This window comes from Thunnus albacares, chromosome 21, assembly GCF_914725855.1.
Source record: "Thunnus albacares chromosome 21, fThuAlb1.1, whole genome shotgun sequence".
Lineage (NCBI taxonomy): Eukaryota > Metazoa > Chordata > Actinopteri > Scombriformes > Scombridae > Thunnus > Thunnus albacares.
In genome coordinates this window covers 27,657,789-27,677,007 of record NC_058126.1, presented here as the reverse complement: position 1 = coordinate 27,677,007, position 19,219 = coordinate 27,657,789, and the positions used below count along the sequence as shown (strand labels likewise).

Here is a 19,219-nt window from a genome sequence, read left to right as displayed (position 1 = left end):
GCATATGACTGGGGGGAATTGACCACTGTTTGCTCCTGCAGCAGCCGCTCTTTTTCAGCTGCTGAACCAAGTCCTTCAATTTCTGGAGATCGCTGGCCATCTCTGAAATGAGGGTAAATACAGGCACAGTCAATCAAAGTACTTCAACTTTGGTTGGGGAGCCCAAGACAAGGCCACACCGGAGCTCAGCAGGTCCCTCGATGTGCACATTGCTGTTTTGTTTAATCTACACACAAAGAAAAACAACTCTGAACTAAACTAAAAAGAAAAAAACAAAATCACTCCTTGTCTCGTGAGCCCACATAAACCGTCACTGTGTCCTGCTGACAATGCCAGAATGCGGCTAGTTTTTTTTTTTTTTTTTTTTTAAGAGTTTTAGGTTGCACTGACCCTTTAATATTCAACCCATACCAGCCAAAAGGCCACAGATCCCTTATAATGATACAGATGATGGTGAATGATGGACTGAGACAAAGAATTCCCCCAAGATTACAAAATGTATTAATACAATATTAACAGTAGTAATTTAACAAGAAGTTAAAACAGGAGATTTATTAAATACTGACTACTTTAAAATTGTGCAAAAGTACAAGAGATATTTCAATGAAAACAAAGTGTAGAAAAACTAAGCCAAAACAAATTAAACAAAACTAATCAAACAAACAAAAAACGAAGCAAAACAAAAACAGCAGTGGCAGTCAGTATCTACAAAAGAAAATGGGTAAATTAATTAACACACTGCCAAACAAATGTATAACGTAGGCAAATGTATCAGTATTTACCTCTCCTATGAACAAATTGCACAATAATCAGGCAGAAGACTCAACACGTGGGAGCAGGTGGTTGCTAGAGGACGGGACCTATGGATGAATAAAAAAAATGAGGGAAGGGGGAAAAAGGCAGTTAATAGTATCAATCCAAGGTACACTAACTACACCAGATGAAGCAGTAAGACATCTACAAATAAAGTAATACATGGTCAAATGAGGGCAATCAGAGTGTGGACACATAATAACGGTGACAGTGGAACAGATTGAATAAGCCTGTCCTCCAACTCCTATACTAAGAGTCTCCACTGGCATGCAATCAGGTGAAAGTGAGAGAACCCCAGTTTTCACATTGATTTATTTAAATAATGTTGAAATACTTTTCAGTAAAAATAAATTCATGTTTTGTAACAGGTACAAAAAATGTTGCTTACAGTAACTTTAATAATTAAAAACTAGGGAAGTCTGTATACCAACATAGAAATCTAAATGATCCAAAATATTTATTGAATAAGGAATAATTTTCATCAATATTTAACAAAACATAGCACTGGGCAGCAGAATTTCACCATCCCATTGAACTAAACTCATATTTATCACAAAACTAAAATAAAAAAGCCTCCTATGCTGCAATATATTCTTATCTACGTACTACTACCCACACAGTTGTACAGTCTCTTCACTAAAACTGGTACAGCACTGTGGTCCTTGATACCCAAAACAAATCTTTCAATGAAAACTGTAATGGAAACCAAAACAATGGATTCTCTCACTCTCATTATATATATCACCAGTAGTCACCAATAAAGTCACCAGTAAGGGGTTGCCTTTCCTTTTTGAACTTGTTTTTTAGAGACTTGCATAAAGCATCCCACAACCAAAAGAGGGATTGTTTACTGAAGAGGATAGTCCAGTCCAAAATGTTATGTTTTCTGTCCTCAATATTGTCAAGATATGTCAACATCAAGACATTATGTAAAATACACTTATACAGTGGATAGAAGATAATCACTAATTTTTCTGCAAATATGAACATTAGGTGTATGTATTTCCTATTTATTTTGTATTGAGATACATTATGTACAGTAACTATATCTATACAATGGAATGGGATGCGAACATATACTAACAGACTAATTTTGTGCTGACTCACATGTCCCGAGCTAACTTTCTTCCGCATGAAGGGATACCTGCATATGAACAGGCTTAAAATCTCCATATATTGTTTGGCTGAGGGATACCTTGTGGGTGGGGGGTAGATTATGGAATAAGTGGAACTTGTTGTCTCAATGTTAATGCATTTTGCACATTACACATCAGTGGAGACTCCTAGTGGGAGTAGCCAGAGGACAGGCTCATTAAAATGGCTGAAGTTGTGTCAGTGGAATGTAATGAAAACAGAAAAAAAAAATCTAACCTGTATCATGTAAAAAATGCATTATACTGAGTATCATCTCAACTAAAAGCTACAATGTGTAGTAGTTTTACATAAGAATTATTCAAGTATTCAAGTAACCTACATTGTTTGGCTGCTGAGGGTGTCATACAGTGCTTGGATCAGAACCGATTTTATTTTGGTTCTCCAAGGGGCCAAAAGCTCTGGCTCCTTTGCCTCAAGTGAATCCTTTAATGATTTGGGGAAAGCAAACTGACCCAGTGAAGCAGGCCCAACTGTTTGTTCATTATGAGGTCTTTGTATTTTGGGAAAATGCAAGAATGTGTTAGACTGAGCTCTGTGAAATAGTACTGAACAGTCTGGGACTAGACTGAAACAAAGTTTTTCCCCAGAATGACCAGAATTGTAGTATCATCACAGCATATACTTTACTGTTCTTATTTGTTGTTGACAATAACAATGATGATGATGACTTCAAGTGCTCAAGACACTTGAGGAATCGCGCTTCTTTTTTTATTGATGGGATTAATCTTTCTGTCATCCTCTCAGTAAGAAGTTCAAGGGTTGCTCCATCAATGTCATTCTCTTCAAAACAGAAGAAATAAAAAATAAAGTTATTTTTTGGAAAGAAAAAAATGGCTCTTATTATATATTGATATGTATAGCTCACTGTATCAGTCTTCTTTGACCTCTTCTCCATGGACTACATCTAGGACAAAAAAAAATCTCCAACTTTGCATGTGGTACTGTCAATTACAATTCTGTTAGTCTTCCAGACTGTTTCATTTGGGATGTTGTCAGATGTAATCACTTCTTTCAGTTCTTGTAGTCTGGAAAAAGGCACTTCAGTACATGCACCAGGTACTGCATCAGTGGTTGTGCCTTTCTGAATATCCCAACACTGGCGCATCTGATATCTTTTTGCTAGTGTAAGAGAAACATTCTGGAAGTTGCATACAACAGATGATAGCCGCTTAATGCTCAAATGCAAATGTTTGGCCTCAAACTGAATGCACCAATGTATTCTGAGAGGCCAAAATTCACTAATAAGTAGTGGATAGTGTACAACATAGTGAATTTTAGGGGCAGATTTGTCAGGCAAAAGGATCTGGAGCTCTGCCAAAAATTCAGAGATCAGTGAAGACAAGTAACTAAACCTATTGAGCTTGATTGCAGGGCTAAAATAATATCACAAATGTCGCAGAAGCAGGTATAGATGCCAGTGAGGGCTGTCTTTGGGAACAAAGCTGTCAGAGGAGGAAGAAGTGCTTTCCCTGAGAGAGCTGCATCATGAAGCTGCATCATGAAGAATGGATTCTTTTAGAGGCACAGGCTTATGCTTCCTGTCATTCTGGCGGAAGCAAAATTCTTTCAATGAGTGTTGAACTGGTGGAGGGTTACAGTTTTCTCATCATGAATCTGTTGCAATATCAACTTAATTATGTGTAGAATGGTGCCTTCCAGAACATCATGCATGACATCTGGGGGGAACTTTTCAGAAACCACAAAATGAGGTATTACGTCAAAAAGGCACGGTCCTGACACACCATACAAAGCCTTTCTGTTAGGGTGGTCCAAATGACACAGCAGGTGTATGCAATACACAGGAATATTCATCTGTGTGGGTTGCTATGTCCTCATGGTGACATAGACAGTACCTGCAAATTCATCCATTGCTAAAACAAGTGGAGAATCTAGCCAGAGAGTGAGCAGAAGGATTGTCTGATACAATAGATACAAGCGCCCCTTTGACTGTGTGCTGTTCGCTGTCAACATTGATGGTCACCCCATCAATTTGAAGTTTTAACCAGTCAGATATCAGTGGTCTGAGAACAAGGTCACATCCATATTTCTGCACAAACTTATGTCTTACAATGACAGCAACATGGATGCTCTGTAGTTGTGATCTATACTTTGGGAGTAGATGTACAACAACAAAATAAAAACTCAATATTTTATGTTTTCAACTTATTAGACAAACAATTCAAAACCTCAAATTTATCAGTGTACAGTTGTATTTGCAATTGTTTTCTGAGAAACTGAAAAAAATTGAGATTCTTAAAAATGGATCCATCATGAAAGTCGCTTTGAAAGCCTCCTGTAGATACTCTAGTCCTCTAAAACATGCATTGATGATGGGTGAAGGATGTGCTGAGGGGTGAAGGACATGCTGACGTGCTACGGTAAGCGTATTGTATCATTTCCGGTTGCCGACTGTGTCTACTGATAGCGTTGTTGCTGCTCTCATCTCAGTTGATTTTCCTATATATATCACATTACTGTGGATTAATATCTGCTGTATATTTAAACTTTCGCTAGTTTTACACAAGCACTCTCAGCGCTTTTCTCCTAGCGACTTTTCTCGCTAATCGCACAAGTTGTTAGTCACTTTAGCTCTGCAGCTAGCACTAGCAGCTAACTTAAAACTAAGCAGTTAGCGATGGCTTCTCTCTCTCCCTCTCGTTCTCCTGCTCTCTCTTGCTCGGTGTGCCAAATGTTTAGTTATTCCTCTGCCTCCTTTAGTGATAGTGATAAATGTAATAAGTGTAGTCTATTTGCAGCACTGGAGGCAAGGCTTAGTGAATTGGAAGTGCGGCTCCGCACCATGGAAAAACAATCAGCTGCTAATATAGTTAGCCAGCCCCTAGTATCCAGTGCGGGCCGACCTAGCGTAGCTCCCACTCCCCCCGGTAGCTCCCGAGCAGCCGGGAAGCCAGGGCGGCTGGGTGACTGTCCGAAGGAAGCATAGCCCTAAGCAGAAGCCCACGGTTCACCACCAACCAGTTCATGTTTCTAACAGGTTCTCCCCACTCAGCGACACACCCGCTGAGAAACAAACTCTGATTATTGGCAGCTCCATAGTCAGAAACGTGAAGTTAGCGACACCAGCAGCTATAGTTAAATGTATTCCTGGGGCCAGAGCGGGCGACATTGAGTCAAATTTAAAACTGCTGGCTAAGAATAAACGTAAATATGGTATGATTGTCATCCATGTCGGCGGCAACGACTCCCGATTACGCCAATCGGAGATCACCAAAATTAATGTTGAGTCGGTGTGTACATTTGCAAAAACAATGTCGGACTCCAGAATTTTCTCTGGACCGCTGCCTAATCTGACCAGTGATGACATGTATAGCCGCATGTCACAATTCAACTGCTGGTTGTCGAGGTGGTGTCCAGCAAACGATGTGGGCTTCATAGATAATTGGCAGACTTTCTGGGGAAGACCTGGTCTGATTAGGAGAGACGGCATACATCCCACTTTGGATGGAGCTGCTCTCATATCCAGAAATATGGCCAAGTTTATTAGTAAACCAAAACCATGACAACCCAGAGTTGAGACCAGAAGGCAGAGCTGCAGTCCTACACGCTTCTCTGTGCTTCCATTAGAGCAGTTACCCACCCAAAACCACATAGAGACTGTGTCTGTCCCCCGACCACATAAATCAATTAAATCCAAAGTAAACAAAAGAAGAGTCATTCATGAAAATCTAGTAAAAATTAAAACCACTACTGCAATAGTACAACAAAATAAGATAATTAAATGTGGACTCTTGAACATTAGATCTCTTTCATCTAAAGCAGTTTTAGTAAACGATTTAATTTCAGATCATCGTATTGATTTATTTTGTCTCACTGAAACCTGGCTGTGTCATGAAGAATATGTCAGCCTTAATGAATCCACTCCCCCCAGTCATATTAATACTCATATTCCTTGAGACACTGACCGAGGAGGAGGAGTTGCAGCCATTTTCAACTCAAGCCTAATCATCAACCCTAGACCTAAATTTAATTATAACTCATTCGAAAGCCTTGTTCTCAGTCTCTCTCAGCCAACCTGGAAAACTTTACAGCCAGTTCTATGTGTTATAGTGTACCGTCCTCCTGGCCCGTACTCTGATTTCCTATCTGAATTCTCAGAGTTTTTGTCGTATTTAGTCCTTAGTACAGATAAAGTAATTATAGTAGGTGATTTTAATATTCATGTGGACGTTGATAGTGACAGTCTCAGCACTGCATTTCTCTCATTATTAGACTCAATTGGCTTCTCTCAGTGTGTAAATAATCCCACTCACCGTCTTAACCACACCCTAGACCTTGTTCTGGTTTATGGGATTGAAATTGAACATTTAATAATTTTTCCACAAAATCCTATTTTATCAGATCATTTTTTAATAACTTTTGAATTCCTATTACTGGATTATACACCATTAGACAAAAATGTCCTCACTAGATGTCTATCTGATAGTGTTGTAGATAAATTTAAGGAAGCAATTCCGTCAATACTGAATTCACTGCCATGTCTCAATACTACAGAGGACTCTTATGTTAACTTTAGTCCCTCCCAAATTGATAATCTTATTGTGTGCTGCAGGCTCACTAAGACAAACACTCGACTCCATCGCCCCCTTAAAAAAGAAGATAATAAAACGTAAGAGGTTAGCTCCATGGTATAACTCCCAAACCCGCAAATTAAAGCAAACATCGCGAAAATTGGAAAGGATTTGGCATTCCACCAAAGTAGAAGAATCTCGCTTAGTCTGGCAAGATAGTCTTAAAACATATAGGAAGGCCCTCTGTAATGCCAGAGCCGCCTATTACTCAGCATTAATAGAAGAGAATAAAAACTGCCCTAGGTTCCTTTTCAGCACTTTGGCTAGGCTGACAAAAAGTCATAACTCTACTGATCCATGTATTCCTATAGCTCTCAGTAGTAACGACTTTATGAGCTTCTTTAATGATAAAATTCTAACTATTAGAGACAAAATTAACCACCTCCTGCCCTCAACAGGCACCGTTCTCTCCCCAAACACAGGAACCTTGGTAACGGCAGTAAATCCTGACATATATTTGGACTGTTTTTCTCCAGTAGACTTGTCTGAACTAACTTCAATGATTTGTTCAGCTAAACCATCAACCTGTTTCTTAGATCCCATCCCAACTAGGCTGCTTAAGGAAGCCTTACCCTTAGTGAGCACTTCTTTACTAGATATGATCAATTTGTCTTTAGTAACAGGCTATGTACCACAGTCCTTTAAAGTAGCTGTAATTACACTTCTTAAGAAGCCTACTCTTGATTAAGGTGTTTTAGCCAATTATAGACCTATATCTAACCTTCCATTTCTATCCAAGATCCTTGAGAAAGCAGTCTCCAATCAGTTATGTGACTTTCTACATAACAATAGTTTATTTGAGGATTTTCAGTCAGGATTTAGAGCGCATCATAGCACAGAGACAGCACTGGTGAAAGTCACAAATGACCTCCTAACTGCATCGGACAAAGGATTTGTCTCTATATTGTCCTGTTAGATCTTAGTGCTGCATTCGACACAATTGACCATCAAATCCTTTTGCAGAGACTGGAACATTTAATTGGCATTAAAGGAACTGCATTAAGCTGGTTTAAGTCCTATTTATCAGACCGATTTCAGTTTGTACATGTGAATGATGAATCCTCCGTGAAGGCAAAAGTTAGACACGGAGTTCCACAAGGTTCTGTACTTGGACCAATTCTATTCACCTTATATATGCTTCCTTTGGGTAATATTATTAGGAAACACTCCATAAATTTTCATTGTTACGCAGATGACACCCAATTATATTTATCAGTGAAGCCAGATGAACCCAATCAGTTAAACAAATTCCAAACATGCCTTAACGACATAAAGACCTGGATGACCTGCAATTTTCTACTACTAAATTTAGATAAAACTGAAGTTATTGTGCTTGGCCCTAAACACCTTAGAAGCACATTATCTAATGATAAAGCTACTCTGGATGGCATTACCCTGGCCTCCAGCACCACCGTAAGGAATCTGGGAGTTATCTTTGATCAGGATATGTCCTTTAACTCCCACATAAATCAAATCTCAAGGACTGCCTTTTTTCACTTACAAAATATCGCAAAAATCAGGCACATCCTGTCCCAACAAGATGCAGAAAAACTAGTTCACGCATTTGTTACTTCTAGGCTGGATTATTGCAATTCCTTATTATCAGGCTGCCCTAACAAGTCTCTAAAGACTCTCCAACTGGTCCAGAATGCAGCTGCACGTGTATTGACTAAAACTAGAAAAAGAGATCACATTTCTCCCATTTTAGCTTCACTGCATTGGCTTCCTGTAAAATCTAGAATAGAATTTAAAATCCTTCTCCTAACTTACAAAGCCCTTAATGGTCAGGCACCATCATATCTTGAAGAGCTCATAATACCGTATTATCCCACTAGAACACTGCACTCCCAGTATGCAGGCTTACTGGTGGTCCCTACAGTCTTTAAAAGTAGAGTGGGAGGCAGAGCCTTCAGCTATCAGGCTCCTCTTCTATGGAACCATCTACCGGATTCAGTCAGGGGTGCAGACACCCTCTCTATGTTTAAGAGTAGGCTTAAAACTTTCCTTTTTGATAAAGCTTATAGTTAGGGCCGACCAGGCTCGCCTTGGATCTGCCCTTAGTTATGCTGCTATAGGCCTAGACTGCTGGGGGACTTCCCATGATGCACTGAGCTCCTCTCTCCTCCTCCTCCTCCTCTCCATCTGTATGCATTCATGTAACATCAATGCATGTCACTAACTTTGCTTCTTACCCGGAGTTTTTTGTGCTTTCTCATCTCACAGGAAAACCTGGCTCCCGGGCCGAACCTTCGCGGTCCTTCACAGTCCTGATGGCATCCTTCCCTGGCTGTTGCTGCTTGTGCTTGTTGTTGTTGTTGTTGTTGTGACTGTTTTTCTTCTGTTCCCCCTCCCCCTTTCCCTCTCTCTTTCTCTCTCTCAACCCAACCGGTCAAAGCAGATGGCCGCCCACCAAGATCCGGGGTCTGCTTGAGGTTTCTACCCGTTAAAGGGGAGTTTTTCCTTACCGCTGTCGTCAAGTGCTTGCTCATGGGGGAATTGTTGGGTCTCTGTAAATTAAAGAGTACGGTCTTGACCTGCTCTATGTGAAAAGTGCCTTGAGATGACTTCTGTTGTGATATGGCGCTATATAAATAAAGATTGATTGATTGATTGATAAAACATGATTCCTAGTGTCAGTTCTGGTAAGAATGGTATGCAGAACTTTCAGGATTAGAATATATTGGAAGGATTCCGTCTTGCCATGTGAATCATGTCCAAGCAGAAACTCAGTTGGCTTTACAAGTCCAAATTCATTAATGCAGCACTGGTAGAACTTAAACTCACTATTATATCAATCAAAACATGCGTCAAATATTGTCCTCAAAAAGGATATGAGGTTTTGTTCTACTTCTGTCTTTTCCTCCAGACAGATTTTTAGCAGATCTTGATATTGCTCACTGAAATTATGAAAAAGCTCCCCAACATCTTTAGCAACACTTGTTTGGATCACTTGAGGTAATGTGTGACATTCCTGAAGCTAGAGGAAAAAAAAAAGTGAGATCTTTTAATATTTGTTTTCATTTCTGCTAGTTTCTCTACAAAAGAAGGAGTAGTCTCTCTTTGGGGCTCTTCTTCGTAATGACCTTCTTCAATATTTTTCTTAACTTCAGAGTTTTCCTGTTGGATTGTGGTGTTGTGCCTCCAGGTCAGGTGTTTTTGGAGTGATAATATTTTTGTATATTTATTGGGGCACCCATTTTGGCCACATTCAACAACAAAATTGATTTCACTTTGATGATACAATTCAAGATATTTCAGAAACTTCTTTTGTATTCTGGTTTTAATAGGACAATGTGGACATTGATAATTCATTATAATATCTCAACAGCAAAGGCATTTGACTTATTACCCAAACCCTCTTGTTCAAGCCACTGGCACACTTCATTTTTTGTCCAGGCTGTGTAACACATTTCTACAAAAAAGAGAACAAGAAATAAATGCTAGCATTAAAATATTCCATCTTTCACCATAGGAGTCATTAGTCAAGATATTAGATTTAGCTTACCTTGATTCTCTGAAGTTTCTGTTCTTCTGCCACTTCAATCCAGTTTCTAGTGTCGATTCATACACAGGTGATCACACAATGTGTGAACAGTAATCACTATTGATATGCCACACCTGTTTTGTAGAGAAAGGCAGACCATGTGGTGCAATCCGTAGGGAAACCAGCTCTCCGCTCCCACATACTAACCCCAACATGCCAGCCAGCTCCCAGGCCCCACACACTAAACCCCAACCTTTCCCCTGGGGGACCGGGGTTCAATTCCTGGCTCCAACACCCCAACATCCCACCCATAGTAGGAGGGTAGCTCTCTAAAAAGAAAATAAATTTAGGGCAATTTTTTTTTGGCTCATGAGCACCTCCCTTCAGATGTTGTAGTTACAATGGTCAAAACAAAACTAACATGGTGGCTTAGTAGTTAAAAGCACACCAGTGCTATTTTGGAGACTGAGGGTTCAAGACGTCATCTTCCCACCAGAGAGTACATGATGTAGCTACATTATATTTATGCACTGTACTCTTAGCCATTCTTTATAAAAGCACCAGTTAAGTGTTGCATATCATGAATTAGAAATTATCAAAAAAATATAGAGATATTCAAGATATCCAACAGCATTTGAATGCTGAGGAGCATTTGACTGTTTATTCAACAGTCAAATGCTCCTCAACTCAGCCTTTGTCTCTACACTCTCTCCTCAGTCTACAACACCTATACACAGTGTATCTTACATAAGAGGGACTAACCAATTAACAGTGTCTGTTCAATACAGATACACAATTAACTATTGTATGGCATGAAATTATGGTGAGACTATGGCAGAGCACAGGTAAATTAATTGATTAAGGGGATTCCAGATACGTCTAAATTTAAAAATACTATTTGAAACATGGGTAAACATTTGAATATTTGAGGGTAAGGATCTAATATCCATGCTGTTACGGCCACAACTAAGAAAACATTTGGCGCAACCCTGTGACTAGCAACATATAGGGCCAACACCAGACCTGAGATTCAATGGTACAGCAAGTAGTTTTTATTTGAAAAGAATATTAATTAAATAAACTACTAAGGATTTAACCAAAACTATGGGAGTCGGGAGGTCTGGCCAAACAAAAACATGGGGGAAGTCTGGGCCAACTATACAGTGGGCCATCAGACCCAGAGCTTCCCTCCCTTGCCTATCAAAAAATGATCATGAACTTACCTACCAAATAAAGTCACGAGAACAAGACTACCAGACCTTAAGTAAACTGCTGCAACAGTGGCTGGCTGCTAGTCAGGGGAGAACAAAAAAGAGGCCTTCTCTTCCAGCCTCTCTTAAATATAGGGCAGGGCCAGTTAGCACTCAGCTGATGAGGATCACCTGAGAGCTAGAGAGAAAGAAAACAGGGGGAGAAAACACAAGAAGGGAGGGGGAGCGCATAACAATGCTTTCAACAATCCTTGAAGAACTTTCTTCCAAAAAGGGTTCTTTGGATCAAAAGGGTTCTTACTGGAACCCTTTGTCTTACAATGAACCCTTGAAGAACCTTTTCTTCAAAAAAGGGGTTTTCAGAAGCAAATGGTTCTGTGTAGAACTTCAGCCCTTCAAGAAGAACCCTTTTGGAATCCCATACTTCTAAGGGTGCACCAATGCAGTCCCCTGCATTGATTTAATGCAGCTTTAGAGTGCTTTCCACAGCACCAGGAAATAATGTCTCTAGGACCCTTAGAAAGATTCTGAATTTGCCACTCTGACGAAGATGTGAATGTCAGATTCTCTGGGATGTGGACTCACAGGTGCCTGAAACTGTTCATCATCTCCACAAATGTTCCATTAATTCTCAGGGATGTGAAGTTCCTCTGCTGTTTCCCAAAATCCACAACCAGCTCCTTGGTCTTTATGATGTTCAGTAAGAGGTTAGCTTTGCATCATGGTGACAGGCTCACCTCTTCCAGGTAGGTCTTCTCATCATTGTTGATGATCCAGCCTATCACGTCTGTGTAATCCACATACTTGCTGATGAAGTTGGCATTGTTCTTGGCCACACAATTGTGTGTACAGGATGTACAGCAGGGGGCTAAGTACACAACTTGGGGGTCACCTATGTTTAAATTAAATTGAATTAGGATAGTTAAGTAGATCAATAGATTGATAGATGTATCTGGGTGTTCAAGTAATTGCTCTGAAGGCCAAAACTTGTAATCCAGATGTTTGATAGTCCATCAGTCCACTAACTTTTTAGCACGGGGGTTACAATTTAATCTGCTTTGCCAGTAGCTTTGTATCCATCTAGAGGCTGGTTCTCCACCTTGGCCTTGAACTTGTTCCTCAGGGTCAGCATGTGGTGTCTGGATGTAGGTATAGATGGATGGGTGGCCATGTTCTGCCTCTAAACAGCACTTCTCTGCCCTCCCGGTCAGTGATTAATGGTCTTTTACTTGACAAATCACCCCTGAGGCTCAGAGAAGGGGGGCAGCTAGGCAGACATGGCTGTTAGACAATCAATTCCACAAGGTTTTGCTTTCACCCATTTTGAGTCACAGCTGTGTTTTTTCACCGCCTAGCTGTTTCACTTTCATTCATTTTCATTTCTATATCTAATTGAAAGCAATTGGACTGTACCCCAAAATATCTAAATGAACAGATAATACTTCACTTTCAATTAAAATAAACAATTAAAACCATACTGAGGGTCTAACAGTAGATCTTGTTGAACAGGTTTGACAGCCATTACTGTTATAACTGAGGTTGTAACGTGGTACTGTAGCATAACCTTTGATATAGAAGACTGAGGAAAAATGCACGCCTAGATGCTAGCTTGCAGGCAGATTTCAAAAAATGGTAAAAGTTCCCTTTTCTATAACCACAGCCTTGACCATGGAATTTTATTTTTTATATCCCCATTTGTATATTTGCATATTCAGTGGTTGAGTAATATGGGGAGTAATATGGGAACTGATTTAGGGCTGTATTTAAATTATCTGTGAAGTCACCTTAACAACACTTAATTGTGACTCTGATGTTTACACTGGAATTACTCAAATCAAAGGCTCCATGTTATGGCTGCATCATTACATCAATTTGAAATATTCTAGATGTCTCATATCATTTTATACACATTCGTTCATGATATATGGAACCTTTTAAAACTTTTAGTTTTATGCTACAAGTTGTAGTTTCCCTAAGTCATAAAAATATATGTTCTTACTTACCTCTAGTGGTATTTGACAGTGCAGATAGTTTCAGTTTTATGAGTTCAGGTTTTAAGATATTTGTCTCTGAAAATTCTGCTGCCACTTTAATCCATGGAGGAAAATAACACCCACAAAGTAAATCCTTAAATAAGAAATCAAACAGAATTTCTCGGAAGCACATTGTTGGAAGTGATACACTTTCACTTGAACACATTGGAGACAAGTATTTTATGTAAAAGCTAAAGTCATAAATCCACTATCTTTTTTAATCAATGGAACACAGGATACATTAAGTGAAATAACACTGGTTTAATGTTGAACTTAAAAGGAAATGATTTGGAAGGGACTGGGATTGGAGCGTTAGTGCTTACATATTCTCACATTCTATCATTTAAATCCTTCTATTTCAACCAGATTTGCTTCATACTTGAGCATTTTTATGTAGGATTATCGTATGCTATGGTTTGTTTTACTTTTGCATGTTGACTAATGCACTTTTACATTATATATGTATTACATACATTATGTCACTGTGATGAACCATATAAAAATGGTAATGCTATATTTAGTGTTAATACAAGCCTCCAGGAACATTAGAGACCAGCAACAAAGAATCACCATAACCAGGTACACACACTAAAGAACTATAAGTCATTTGTCTAACCTTTACTGACTGTGCTTCTGGCTGCTTTACATGAAGCACAGCATTAGAAACTTTGTTCAAGACCTGTCTGCTAAATTTAGGTGAAGACGCAAGGATTACCCAACTGGTCAAGGCAGATGGCTGCCCACCAAGAGCCAGGTTCTGCTTGAGGTTTCTACTCATTAAAGGGGAGTTTTTCCTTACCACTGTCACCAAGTGCTTTTGTTTTATTAATTACTTTTTTGGGACAGTCATCAGAGCAGCTGTCTGTGTGAGGACATGGTGGGGGAGGGTTGGTGAACTGGAGAGAGGCCATGGCATGTCAGGTGGTGAGTGGAGCAGGTGGACCCAAATGCAGGAGATGACAGGCAGGCAAGATCAGATGCATAATATTTAATGATAAACATGAAACACTGAGACACAGGAACAGGGAACACTAACCATAACTACAGAGGACTCATCAAAGACTGAACTCAAAACCAGACCTTAAATACAAACTAAACTAATCAGGGAATGGGGAACAGGTGACTAGACACCAGGGCAGGCTAGGAGTGATTGGCTGAGGGAAACACAAGGAGCAGGGCAGGGCTGACGAGACTGATACAGGGCAGGTGTGGAGAAGACACAGGGCAGGGCAGGGCTAACGAGGGCAATGCAGGGCAGGTGAGAGGAGGAGCACATGAACACAGGAGGAGCAAACACAGGGAAACGAGAACACCAAAAAACACAATACCCTAAGCTAAACAAAGGCACTCCACTAAACCCAGCACCCAACTCATGACAAACAAAACCATTACAAGTCCTGGCAGGATGTGACAATTCACATAGAAAGTGTTTTCTCACCGCACAGATAAGCTTCCATTTTATTAACTGCATCAATCCACACTGAATCTGAGACAGTCTCAGGGAGACCACCCCCCTTTTTTTTCGACTTCCGAGTCTGTTTCTGTCATGTTTATTGAAGCGTAATCTGAGTAGGTAAGTGTTCAAATCACATTGGCAGCTCGCTTACAGCTCCATGTAAATAAACCAACTCACTGTCTTAATCACACTGTCGACCTTGTTCTGACATATGGCATCAAAATTGAATGTTTAATATTTTCCACAACCTACCAACCATCCTATTCTATCAGGCCATTACTTCATAACTTTTGAATTCCTATTACTGGACTCCATTCCACCTTGATTACAGGGTGGCGCCGTGTTGAGCTATATATGGGGGAGGGTTAGGCGCCTCGGATGTGCGTCCTACCTCTTCCTTGTAAGCCTGAGCTTCACATCGGTAGTGTGGCTGTGTCGGGTCCATGCCAGGATCGGCTGTCTCGAGTTGGCCTGTACTTCGGCTGGAAGTTGGCAGCTGGGAGTGTGTGGCCTCGGAGCCGTGTGTAATACACACGCTGCGTTGGACTCCTGAGTCATCGAGCTGCCTCTCTTCGCGATGACCTCCCCCATCGCCTGGGAAGCTGCACCTTCACTCACTGGTGGCTCCACTTCTGAAGTGGGCCGCTGCACTGTTCTGTTTGGGGGCTGGCTTCAGCAGGCTCGATGTTCACTTATAATTGTTTCACTGCTTTGTTTGGCTTTTAAATGAATCCCGTGTGTGTGTGTGCGTGCCCGCTGCTGCGCACGCATGGATTAACTTCCTGGACGAGAGTTGAGTGCAAGATTTAAAGCTGCACTGGGAAGAAACTGACTCATCAGTTAACCTATTAATCTTTGGGGTTTTTTTTTTGTAGTATTGTGATTAGATATTCAGTTTATATATTTTGTGTTCTGTGGATTTCATGTTTAGTTATTTTTTTTTAGTTTAGTTTTTTTTTGTGTGAGTGTGTGTGTGTTTGTGTGCAAGTGATATTTAGAGCACAATCAATCTTGGTGGTGACCTTTTGGGCCCAGTGTTTGAGGTGTTGGGGCAGTTTTACTATTTATTTATTTTTGCCCCGGTGCCTTAACTAAACATCTGCTTTTTTTTTTTTTTTTTTTTTTAAACTACGACAGGAGTTATGGGTCGGTGGTGAGTGGCTAACTGATCCCTGTGGTGGTGGTCCCTTCACGTCCTGTACAGTAGTGCACTTTGGGGTGTCAGTCAACGGTGTGTGGGTTTTCACGTGTGGTGTGTGCGCAGTATCAAGATCCTTCCCTCTTCCCCTCAGTTAGCAACCTCTGCCTGGTGAGCCCTCAGCCCTGTGCCTAGTCTCTACACTTTGCCAGCAAACTTAATTAAATTATTAAAAAGGCTCTTAGAAAATTGTGCAATATCTTGCCACTAATTTTCCTATCAGTCACTTGTATCACCACCAAGAGATTTTTCTGTGAACTGAATTTTAAAGTGATTGTTAATAAACTTGTTTTTGTATACTTTATTTTTGGAATCATGTCAGTCTCTGATGTTACTCTTACCTGTGCCCCTAGGTGGCGTTGTCAGACACCTAACTAACAAAAGTAAATAAAATAATAAGATAAGATAATAAAACAGGAGATTCACTCCATGGTATCTCCCAAACCTGCAATTTTTTAAAAAATGTACTTTATTGCATTATAATTGTTGTGCTATTATTATTTTTGTGCAATACAAGTAACCATCATGGAGACACATAAGACACTCGACAAGACAAGAGGGAGAACAAGACTAAAACAAACCGAAGCAAAAGGGGGGGGGGGGGGGGGGGTACAGCTGAAATAATAAAAACAACAATGTAACAGGGAGGCAGAGAGAGTGAAAAAATAAAGGAAAAAAGAGCATGTTTAGCTCAGACACCTACGTGACACCTAGGTGTGTGTGTGTGTGTGTGTCTGTGGGGGTGAGTGAGTTTCCTATGTAAAAGATATAGAGGGGAAAGACAGCAAAACAAGAGGGGAGGCAGTATTAACCATAGGAAGAAAGAAAGAGAAAAAGAAAGCAAACAAAATAACATAGCTAAAATGCTCTGGGAGGGCATCTCTGGTTGGGATCCAAGGACAAGGAGGTGCCAGGGTGGATCCAAGGTGGGCCAGGTCAGGACAGCTGGATCAGGGCAGGATTTTGGCAGAATTTTCTTTTCAATTTTGTTTGTTTGTTTTATCCCTTTTTTAGATTCTTCATTTTTAGCTATTTGCTCCTTCTCCTCTTCCTTGTTTTCTTTGCTCTCACCTGCCACCACCAGGCTGGTCTGTTGGAGGTCAGATCCCCTTTAGAACAGCCCCCACCCCAAGAGGAGGGGTCTGTTCATCTGGGTCTGAGGATCATCTTACTATTTGGAGAGTAGTTTAACTGGGATCAGGTCCTCTGACTCCAAGCTGTCCCAGACCACTCCAGCCCCTCAAGCTCCCCAAGCCCCCCCGTCCCCAGGGCCCACTCAGAGATAGTCCCATCATTCAGTTATTATCAGGATGGGGGATGAATAAAACATAATACAGTAAAACATAACAAAAGACAGATACATGATTATGCAGACAAGTTAATAAACATAAATAAGTAAATAATAAAAAAAATAAAATAATAATAATAATTAGAAAAAAGAGGGAAAGTGTGAGTGTCAAGTGTAATTGTTTTACAATTTTTTTTCTTCCCCTCTTCCCTCCCTCCCTCTCCCTTCTTTAAATTTTGTTTTGTTTACAACAACAAAGACACAGGAATGACAGGAATGAAGGTAGGAGTGGATACAGGTTAATAGCATAGCAAAGAATCTTGAAATAGAAAGATTAACTGTAGATATGCATGAAGATGATGTGTGATTGTTGCAGGGAAGCAGCTGTGTGGAGTGAGTTTGGGCGTAAAAGTATTTGAATCATTAATCATATTTGTGTTAGCAGTAATAGTAGAAACAAACAAGGGGATGGTCAGTAGTAAAAAAACTCTGGACAGAAAGCCAATGCAGAATTTTAGATTATTCTCAAATTTGTGCCTTGTTTGTAAAATTTTAAACGGTTCGGCCCCTCCTCCACTATGTGACTTTGTGTATAGTTGCTCAGAGAATATTACTCAGAGATTGTACCATACCATTTCCTTGCATTGCATTTGGGCAGTCAGCTTTCTCTGTGAAAGCCACAACTCAGTTGAATGCCCTTACCTGACGATATGAAGAGATGTAGTTCCATCAGTACGTTCAAAACCAAATTAACAAATCTGCTAAAAACTACTCAGCTCTGTAACCACTGACTCTAAATTTCATCTCATGGTCTTCTCATGAATGCAAATAATCTTTCTTTTAATTTGACAAGCTTACATTAGTATTTCTAGTTGAAATCGTGAGTGTATGTGATGTGCTATTGTGTGTAGCTTTGTATTTTGTATTATGTGTCCTGTGTGTTTTTTGCTTTGTACTGTTTGTTATTGTGCTGTTATATTTTAATTGTGACCTGCCTATGGGACTGCAGACGAAAATTAGCTATAAGATTACTCTGGTGCAGTACATCAAATGGTAACATTTATGTTTAACACTGTACATGGTCCCAGTAAATACAATACTGAGAAAAAGACGAGAGGAATCACAGCCAGGTCTGCTCAGGTGACAAGCGCATTAGTAAAATATAAATATTTATGAGAGAGATAATATGAAGCACTTTCCATCACCTTTCAACTCATCAGCTGTCAAAATTTGACCTTTGGTGACCTCTATTGTCTAGAATGAACTGGAGTAACCCCAAACCTAATTAAAATGCATGATGTCATCACCCCTCCTTCTAAATGAATTGGAGTAACCCTGTCCTCATCCAATGAGATCCTTGTCTTGTCCAATCAGAAGAAATCCAGACAAAGTCTGAAACAGTGTGAGGTGTGTAGCTGGGGTTGAAAACGGTGTCTTAAGCTAAGGTGAAAGATTGGAGAAAAATGACCAAGAGAAGCTATGATTCCGAGATAGTCTGCAATACAAGTTGTGGAGAGTCTGCGGCAATGCAGAGGAAAATGGAAATGGCACCCAGACACCCAGTGACAAGTTATCAAGAATTAGGGGCAGCAAGAAGAGCATTATGCATGTGTGTCGGATACGCCACCAAGTGTTGCACTTCACGAAGAATGGAAATTAGAAGTAGGAGGTGCATGGGGGTATGTGTTCAACTATAGTGGTCATGAAGTGTGTTTTTTATCAGTTGGTCAAAGGGGAGACTTATGGACCCTTCGCTGCAAAAGCAACACCTCTGTGGACTGGTCTGTGCTTTACTGGGATTAAACAACCTCAAAGCAGACTTAAACTATTTGGAGTACTTGGAGTATTTCAGCAACAAATGTGGTGTATTTCAGACATCTATATGCATTCCTCTCACAACTTGGTCTACAATGATGGAGGAATATGCACTCTAACTCTGGAGTTTTAGACTCCTCCTCTTCACAAAACCCTGCCCTCCCTGCAGTACATTTA

General features: G+C 40.2%; 1 long non-coding RNA gene across 3 annotated transcripts; it reads right to left on the bottom strand.

The window, feature by feature from the left end:
• Positions 1 to 669: 669 nt before the first annotated feature.
• LOC122972750 lies at positions 670 to 11,401 on the bottom strand. Of its 3 annotated transcripts, XR_006399841.1 has the most exons (5): positions 11,265 to 11,401; positions 10,063 to 10,175; positions 9,907 to 9,969; positions 783 to 860; positions 670 to 705 (listed from the first exon to the last, which is right to left on the bottom strand). It is a non-coding gene; the product is annotated as an uncharacterized LOC122972750 (long non-coding RNA). The 3 variants fall into 3 exon arrangements; XR_006399840.1 differs by lacking the exons at positions 670 to 705; positions 783 to 860 and having other exon boundaries at positions 9,820 to 9,969; positions 11,265 to 11,376; XR_006399842.1 differs by lacking the exons at positions 670 to 705; positions 783 to 860 and having other exon boundaries at positions 9,820 to 9,969; positions 11,269 to 11,375.
• Positions 11,402 to 19,219: the final 7,818 nt, after the last annotated feature.